The sequence below is a fragment of the Pristis pectinata genome, chromosome 1 (genome assembly GCF_009764475.1).
Source record: "Pristis pectinata isolate sPriPec2 chromosome 1, sPriPec2.1.pri, whole genome shotgun sequence".
NCBI classification, from domain to species: Eukaryota; Metazoa; Chordata; class Chondrichthyes; order Rhinopristiformes; family Pristidae; genus Pristis; species Pristis pectinata.
The window spans coordinates 41099190-41108396 of NC_067405.1; positions in this window are offsets into that span (position 1 = coordinate 41099190).

Below are 9207 nucleotides of genomic sequence, written 5' to 3' on the forward strand. Positions count from 1 at the left end.
TCGCCCACAATGTGGGACCTCATTAGTAGCAGGTGCAGGTCTAAATTGTTAAGCACCATGTTAGGTGGTTTCAGACTAAAGAGATGCAGACCTGCAAGTTCATATTTGTCATTCAGGATACACGTATGCAGTCTTCTGTATTTACATTGTTTAATAATCTTGAATGAATGACAAGATAGCTTTTAAGTGGCTGGCATTACCCCATGGATAAATGGCTGCTAATTCCAATGGAAACTCCACTCATTATTAGAATATTTATTCGAGTTTCCATTGAGCACTCCATGGAGAAGCTGATACAATAATTCCATTCTTTCAACTGATCAGGTAAGATATTGTATCATGTGAGGGGCAGGACCTAAAATTATCACCATTTATTATACATTTATACATAACATACAAATTAAGAGCGTGAGTAAGCCACTCTGCCTCTCAAACTTGCTTTGCCATTCAGTAAGCATGGCTGATGTGATTTATAACTTCAACTCTGCATTCATTCCTGCCCATCTACTTTTCACCCTCTTTCTTACCTATCTGCCTTAAAATATTTTTAAAAATCTGATTCCCCAGTCTTTTGAGGAACAATATTCCAAAGACTCTTGACCCTCTGAAAGAAAAAAATCCTCTCATCTCTGTCTTAAAAGTAAAGCATCTCCCAGTTAAGCAGTGGCACACAATTTCCATGGGGAAATATCCTCTCCACATGCACCATATCAAAAGCCCACAGGGTCTTGTATGTTATATTCAAGTCAAAATGTTATATTCTTGATCTTATAAAATTCAGCAGATACTTTGCTGAATCTGGCCTTTTATTCACTTTGGTATTAAATTTCCTGAGTGATAAATGATAACACTTTCTTAGATTTTTTTTAATTACAGTGTGCTGACGTGCAAACATTTTGTAAATCGTGCACTAGGGCACTCTGATCCCTCTGCATCTCAGTCCCCGCAATCTCTCACTATTTAGTTAATATGCTTTTATTGTTTTGTAATAACCTTTGAAGTGACACCTTATCAAATCCCTCTGGTTATTTCATTATATCCACCAGCCAATTTTAAACATGACACATGCCACTTCTCCAAAGAACTTCAAAAAGAATTGATCAAACATGATATTCTTTACACAAAACCATGTTTACTTTGCCTGTTTATCTTTAATTTTTCTAAGTGTCCTGCAATAATATCTTCTATGATAGCTTCTAAAGATTTTCTCTGTGACAAGTGTTAACTGGGCTATAGATATTTTTACTCTCTGTCTCCCTATTTTGAACAGAGGAATTATATTTGCTGTTTTCCAATCTAGGGAAATGTAAGGAGTTTTGGATAATTAAAACCAGTGTATGAGTAATCTCAGTAGCTACATTTTTACGACCCTAGGATGATGACCATGAAGACCCAGAGACTTGTTAGCAATTTGCTCAATACCACTTCCCTGGTGTTTGTAATTTTTCTGAGTTCCTCCCTTCATTCCAATTTCTGATTTGCAGCCATTTTTTGGGATGTTAACTATATGCTCAAAAGTGAAGACTGAAGCAAAATATCACTGTATGCCATCATCTTATTTTCCAGTAACTGTTTTTACATTTCTAGCTAGATTAAACTTATTCTAATTTTTCATTAACTGATTTGTTTATTTTCCATAGAACCATAGAACCATACAGCACAAAACAGGCCCTTCGGCCCACCGTGTCGTGCCGTCCATCAGACCACCCTCACACTACCTAACCCCTTCCTCCCGCATATCCCTCTATCTCACATTCCTCCATATGCCTATCCAACAAGCTCTTGAACCTGTTCAATGTATCTGCCTCCACCACCACCCCAGGCAGTGCATTCCATGCACCAACCACTCTTTGGGTGAAAAACCTCCCTCTGACATCTCCCCTGAACCTCCCACCCATAACATTAAAGCCATGACCTCTTGTCTTGAGCATTGGTGCCCTGGGAAGGAGGCGCTGACTGTCTACTCTATCTATTCCTCTCAATATTTTATATACCTCTATCATGTCTCCTCTCATCCTCCTCCTTTCCAGTGAATAAAGCCCTAGCACCTTAAGCCTCTGCTCATATTCAATACCCTCCAATCCAGGCAGCATCCTGGTGAATCTCCTCTGCACCCTCTCCAATGCCTCCACATCCTTCCTATAATGAGGCGACCAGAACTGAACACAGTACTCTAAATGTGGCCTAACTAGAGTTTTGTAAAGCTACATCATAACCTTGCGGCTCTTAAACTCAATCCCGCGATTTATGAAAGCCAACATCCCATTGGCCTTCTTAACTGCTCTTTCCACCTGTGAGGCAACTTTCAACGAACTGTGAATATGAACCCCCAGATCCCTCTGCTCCTCCACACTGCCAAGTACCTTGCCGTTTACCCTGTACTCTGCCCTGGAGTTTGTCCTTCCAAAGTGTACCACCTCACACTTCTCCGGATTGAACTCCATCTGCCACTTGTCAGCCCAGCTCTGCATCCTATCAATATCCCTCTGTAAGCTCCGACAGCCCTCCACACTATCCACAACACCGCCTATCTTAGTGTCATCTGCAAACTTACTAACCCAGCCCTCCACCCCCTCATCTAAGTCATCTATAAATATCACAAAAAGTAGAGGTCCCAGAACCGATCCCTGCGGGACACCACTAGTCACTGCCTTCCAATCCGAGGGCACTCCTTCTACCACAACCCTCTGCTTTCTACATGCAAGCCAATTCCTAATCCACACAGCCAAGCTTCCTTGGATCCCTCGGCCTCTGATTCTCTTGTATTCTGATTAAATATATTCTGATTAAATCTTTTGATCGGCTGTCTGTCTTCATGCAGTTATGTTATTATCTTTAACTTCAATACTATCTTTAGTCTTTATGGTTAACTGCAAATAGTAGGTCTTCCCATTTCTCTTCCTCTTTGCAACATATTCTGTGTATTCTGAGAAATCCCCTTGTATGTGGATAACTGGATCACAATTGACTGATCCTTTAACCTAATATGCCAGTTCACCCTTGGAAAAGTCAGCTAATCTCTTTTCCAAATATAAAATACTATATTGGGACACTTTAAAAATAACCCTGTTGTTAATTTTTGTTGGTTTGCTAACTGGCATGGGATTCTAGTTTGTAATTAGGTGCCTTTCCTTTCCATGCGGTACAATGGAATGGTGTAATTAAGGGTGATCTATTTTTATGCTTTTTTTTTCCCTCAGAAATCTTGTAGATGTTTCAATTAAATTTGGCTGTACAGTGATTAAAGATATATTTGGCTTCTCTTGGTTCTGTTTAAACATTTCTTGCATATTCTAATCAGAAAAATGCCAAATCACACACTAAAATGCAATGGAAAACAAAGTTTAGGATCCAATTCATTCTGTGAATAGTAATAATTTGTACAGATACCTTTTTAATGTAGAAAGGTATCCACAGTACTCAAAAAAGCAACAGAACATTAAAATTGATCAGGAAAAGTGAGTAAATATTGACTAGATTGATGTGTTTTAAGGAGCTCCTCAAAGGCAGAGAGAAAGTTGTAGTTGGTTGCAGGTGGGGGGGGGTACGAAGAGGGAGGGTGATTGAGGAATTCTGAGGTATAGGATCTATATGGATGAAGGCATATTTTGTGGTGGTGTGGAGAAATGCACAAGGTGCAATATTCAGAAGAGTGGAGAGTTCAGAGATGATGTGGATGGAGAGGAGATGGGGTGTTGGAGCTGCAGGAAGTCTCAAAGAGCATAAGAAGTTGGAGAAGATGTAGGTATTTGTTTCTCCCATGGCTAGTTTGCCATTAAGTAAGATCACGCATAATATTTTACTATTTTCCTATACTAAACCCGAATCCTTGATTACTTGTCCAAAACTATCAATCTCTGTTCCGAATATATAGTAAAAGCTCTGATAGCTATCATATACCAGACTTGATAGGTCAATCAAATAAGGGTCATCCTAGTCCCAAATGCTGGTTACTTCAGCACGCTGGATTATAAAATGCCAGATGACTTGGCTTTTACTATGTTTAGCCATTGAACCTCCACAGCTTTCTTGCATGGAGAATTCCAAATATTCCCCACCCGGTGGGTCAAGAAATGTCTTCTCATCTCAGCAATGACTGGCCAACCCTATTTCTAAGACTGTGACCCCTGGCTCTAGACACCCCATCTCCAGAAAAATGGACCATTCTTGCATGCACTTTGAAATAGTAAATATTTTCTATGTTTCAATGAGATTATCTCTCATTCTCCTAAACTCCAGAGAGTACTGGCTGGGATTGCTTAATCACTTCTCCATAGGGCAGTCTCCTCCATCTTGGAAATCAATCTGATGAACCTTTGTTACATTCCCTCTATTGTAAATACTTCACAAGATTGCAGATGTGGTCTCAATAGCCCCTATATAATTCTGTATCACATATTCAGACTTGGATTCAAATCTTATTGCAATGAAGGCCAACGCGCTGTTTTCCTTTCTAGATGCATGTGATACCTGCATCTTAACTTTGTGATTCATGTAAATGGATACCAAAGCCATTAAAAAAAATATTGTTTTTCTACCAATGTGGATGACTACATTTTTCCTGATTTGTCCGTTTACTTTCCCCACACATATCCACTTGAAGCCTCTGTTTATCGTTCTCACAACATGCACTCCTCCCCAGGTTTTTATTACCAGCAAACCTGTATATATTATAGGAGAAACAAAGGACTGGAATCTAGATGAAAGACACAATGATGCTGGAGGAACTCAGCAGGCCAGGCAGCATCTGTGGAGAAAAGCAGGCAGCCAACGTTTCAGGTCAGGACCCTTCTTCAGGACTGAGGATAGGAAAAGGGGAAGCCCAATATATAGGTGGGAAAAGCAGAACAGTGAGAGCTGGACAAAAGAGGGGAGGCGGATGGGCACAAGGTGGTGATAGGTTGATGCAGGTAAACGATAGTGATAGGCAAGTGTGGGGGAGGAGGGGAGAGCAGATCCACTGGGAGATGTGTCAAAGGTAAGGAGAGGAAGGAGGAAAAAAAAAGGCTAGGAAAGTGAAGAAGAGAAGAAGCATGGTGGGGGGGGGGGGTAGTGGGTTTGGGGGATTACTTAAAGTGGGAGAATTCAATGTTCATGCTGTTAGGCTGCAAGGTTCCAAGATGGAAAATGAGGAGCTGTTCCTCCAGTTTGCGCCTGGAATTCTCCTGGCAGTGGAGGAGGCTGAGGACTGACATATCAGTGATAGTGTGGGAGGGGGAGTTGAAGCGACTGACAACGGGGAGATGTAGATCTGCCCTTCACTATTGTTGTACTTCGGTTTGCCCGTCTACATGATCATTAAGTCCCCTTATTGTACTACTTTCATTGTAGGTACCAACAATTTCTTGATTTATACTATGCCCTACATCACCACTACTGATTGGAGGGTCTACCAATATTTTCTGCCTTTTGCTGTTTCTTGGTTCTATGGAAATTGATTTTCTTTCTTGATTTTTCTGACCTAAAATCCTTTCTCTCAACTTCCCTTATGATTGGGGCTGCTCCTTTTCCAGTTGGTAATTGGTTTATTATTGTCACATGTACTGAGATACAGTGAAAAAAACGTTGTTTTCAATGCCACCAAGAGGTCCGTTCAGTAGTCTCATAACAGCAGGATAGAAGCTGTCCTTGAACCTGCTAATGTGGGTTTCCAAGCTTTTGTATCTTCTGCCTGATGGAAGGGTGGGGGGGGGGGCAGTGGGCGGTGGTGGAGAAGAGAGAATGTCTGGGGTGAGAGGGCTCTTTGATTATGCTGGCTGCTTTTTCGAGGCAGTGAGAAGTGTAGACGGAGTCCGTGGAGATTTTTGCCTAGCTCTTCTAAAAGTTACTATCCAAGAATGTTTAATTCCCAACTTTGGTCACTTTACAACCATGTCTCTATAAATGCTATTGCATTCTAACTACAAGAGCTCTCCAGTTTACAAATGCCCAATTTATGCACAGCCCATACATATGAATAAGTGATCAGGTTATGAACAATTCTCAGGAACTTAACCCTATCATAACCTTGGGAGGACCTGTACTTTTTTCAATTTGTACCATGAATTTGTCTATCTTGTTACATGTGCTGCCTGCATTCAGATAAAGAGTGATCAATTTTGTCTTTTTACCATTTTCCCCTGCCCTGTCTAACTGGAGTTATACTCTTGTGTTTAGATGCACAGTCTCTTCCTGAAACACAGTGTTGTCATTAACCATTATGCTGTTTTGCCCTATTGTCTTTTCTCTCTAACTTTCTTAATTTTCCCTTACCTGAACCCTATACCCTTCCCCCAGCAATATTTAGTTTAAAGCCTTATCTACAGCTCCAGTTATTCAATATGCTAGGAAACTTGTTCCACCTCAACTCTAATGAAGACACTCCCTAACAAAACAGCTGCCTCTTTTTCCCAATTCATTTGCTAGTGTTCCATAAATCAAATCCTTCTCTCCACACATTTTGAGCCATGCATTCAGCTCTCATCTACTTGACTCTGTGCCAATTTGGGCAAGGCCTTGGGTAATAATCCAGAGATCATTACCTTTGTCACTCTGCCTTTTAATTTGGATCTTTGCTGCTCATAAATTTTAAGCAGAACCTTCTCCTTAGTAACTATTTATGTTGGTTCCTTTGTAGACCATGACAACTGGATATTTTCCTCTCCTGCCTGAGGAGATGGTCTTAGCTCGGAGATGGGCAGGCAGCACAGACTTTGAGGACTTGATGATGCAGGGAACAGTATATATCTTTCTATCTATACTGCTCCCTATTACTTACTGCTTTCCATTTCAGTGTACATGATTACTATTGCTGTAACTAGAAATAATGCCATTCGTGATATTGTTTAGGGAAAGCCTGGCTGCCTAAAAGAAGAGACAGTCATGGAAGGAATTAAAACAGTGAATGATCAAAAAGACACATTTCGCTGTGTGGTTCAATGTACATGTGACTAATAAATATCCTATTCGAATGATGTCAACAGATATGCTCAAGCATATCTCTTAAGCAACTTGAGAAAAGGAAAGAGGAAATAGGATGTTAGTGAAGATAAAGGAGTCGAGACAATGTTCCTTTTGAAAGGTGCTATAATACCAGTTTTCAAAGAAATGGAGGGAGAGAACATATCGATTACAATGATAGTTGGCATGGGGTCCATGAAGGGCTATTTGACTCAATTTGTTTGGGATGGACGGACAATGTTAGTGTCATGAATTTTGTTTATGAAACTTTGTGAACTTTGTTTATGAAAAAAAATTGCAAATTGTGGAAATCACACACAAAGACACAAAATGCTGGAAGTGGAAGGTCAAGCAACATCTTTTTAAGAGAGGTAAATAGTTGATATAACAGAGTTGGTGTCCTCCTCTGCGCCAGAGAAAACAAACACAGACTGGGCAATTGCTTTGCATGATCCCTCCATTCTGTCCACAAGAGTGATATGACCCTGAGCTTCCAGTTGTTTATCAGTTGTCCATGCTGCCTGCTTGATGAGTATTTCCAGAATTTTCTGTTGATATAGTTTAGTTAGCTCTTGGGGAAGGATTTGGAGGAGGTGTTCAACTTGGGGTTTAGTTGATAAGGAAGTAACAAGAAATAAATGGTCTCCCGTAATTCATCTTGTCTTTTGCCATTTCTGTTCTACCTGTTAAGCTAAAGCAATAATATCAATTAGATATGGAGTAAAGTTATTTTGTGGTGTTATACTTAAAGAGGATGCAAAAGTTATCTGTCAAGGTTTACCTGACAAGTTACAAGCTAAAGCTCGATTTGCACAATTCCCATTAAAATGTTGACTTTAAAATGTGTTGTTATTTCTCATTGTTTATGAGTTAAAACTGCTATTACTTGAGAGCCAGTTCAAGCTACATTTGGAGTGTTGTGTGCAATCCTGGTTGCCGCATAACAGGGATGTGGGGGCTTTGTAGAGGATGCAAAAGAGGCTGTTGCCTGGATTAGAGTATATTAGCTACAGGAAGAGGTTGGACAAACTTTCTCAGCATTGGCGGCTGAGGTGTGACCTGATTGAAGTATATAGAAAAAATTACAAGGGTAGATATTCAGAGTCTTTTTCCTAGGGTCAAATACTAGACGGCATAGCTTTTAAGGTGAGGGGGAAAGTTTATAGAGATATGAGGCAAGTTTCTTTACAGCATGTTGTAGGTGCCTGGAACATGCTGCTGGGGAAATGGTGGAAGCATATACAATAGCACCATTTAAGAGGCATTTAGTCAGGCACATGAATGGCAGGGTTGGTGGGATATAGACCATATGCAAGCATAAGGGATTAGTTTGGGTTGGCATAAGCATTGTGGGCTGAAGGGCCTATTTCTGTGCTGTACTGTTCTATTTTCTAAGCCACATGTAAATTCTATATATACAAAGAGCCTTTGGTTTAAAAGGGTCCCCAGTGATCTAATATTTTCAATCTTTGTTGCATTCATACTACTCAGAATGCAAGGAGCACAGACGCAACTTGTATAGTGGTTTAATTTGCTGTTTAGCAGGGAACAGAGTATTATACGTTGTGCACTGTGATGGAAACACAGAGTTGGAAGGTGCCAATGTCTGCTGTTGTCTTGAGAATTGGCAGATTTGAGCAAATCTGTACAAGTTTATTTATTCATGCAAGGTGGGAGTTGATGGCAAAGACAGCATTTATTGCTAACTCACAATTGTTCTTGAATAACTTACTGGATCATTTTAGGTGCAGTCTGCCATTAAGAGTTACTTTCTTTTTCTTGGATGCTGGCAAGGCCAGCATTTACTATCCATCCCCAAGTACCTTTGAGAACATGATAGTATTCTCAAAGGTACTTGGGGATGAATAGTAAATGCTGTCTGAGGAGCTGCAAGTGGAAGTGAATATGATGTAATCACCATCAAACCTGATCTTGTGAGGGAAGAAAGGTCATTGATGAAGTAACTGAAAATTGTTGGGCCTAGGACACTACCTTGAGGAACTCTTGCAATGAAATCTCGGGACTGGAATGATTGACTTCCAATGACCACAACCATCTTTGTGCAAGGGATGATTCAATGACTGGAGTGTTTTCCCTGGATGTTCATTGACCAATCTTACCAAGCCTCGATGCAATATTCAGTCAAATGCTGCCTTGATGTCAATGGCATTTATTCTGGTCTTGCCTCTGGAATTCAGTTCTTTGGTCCATACTTGAACCAAGGCTGTGATGCGGTCTAGAGTAGAGTAGTTCCAACAAACCTCAAAC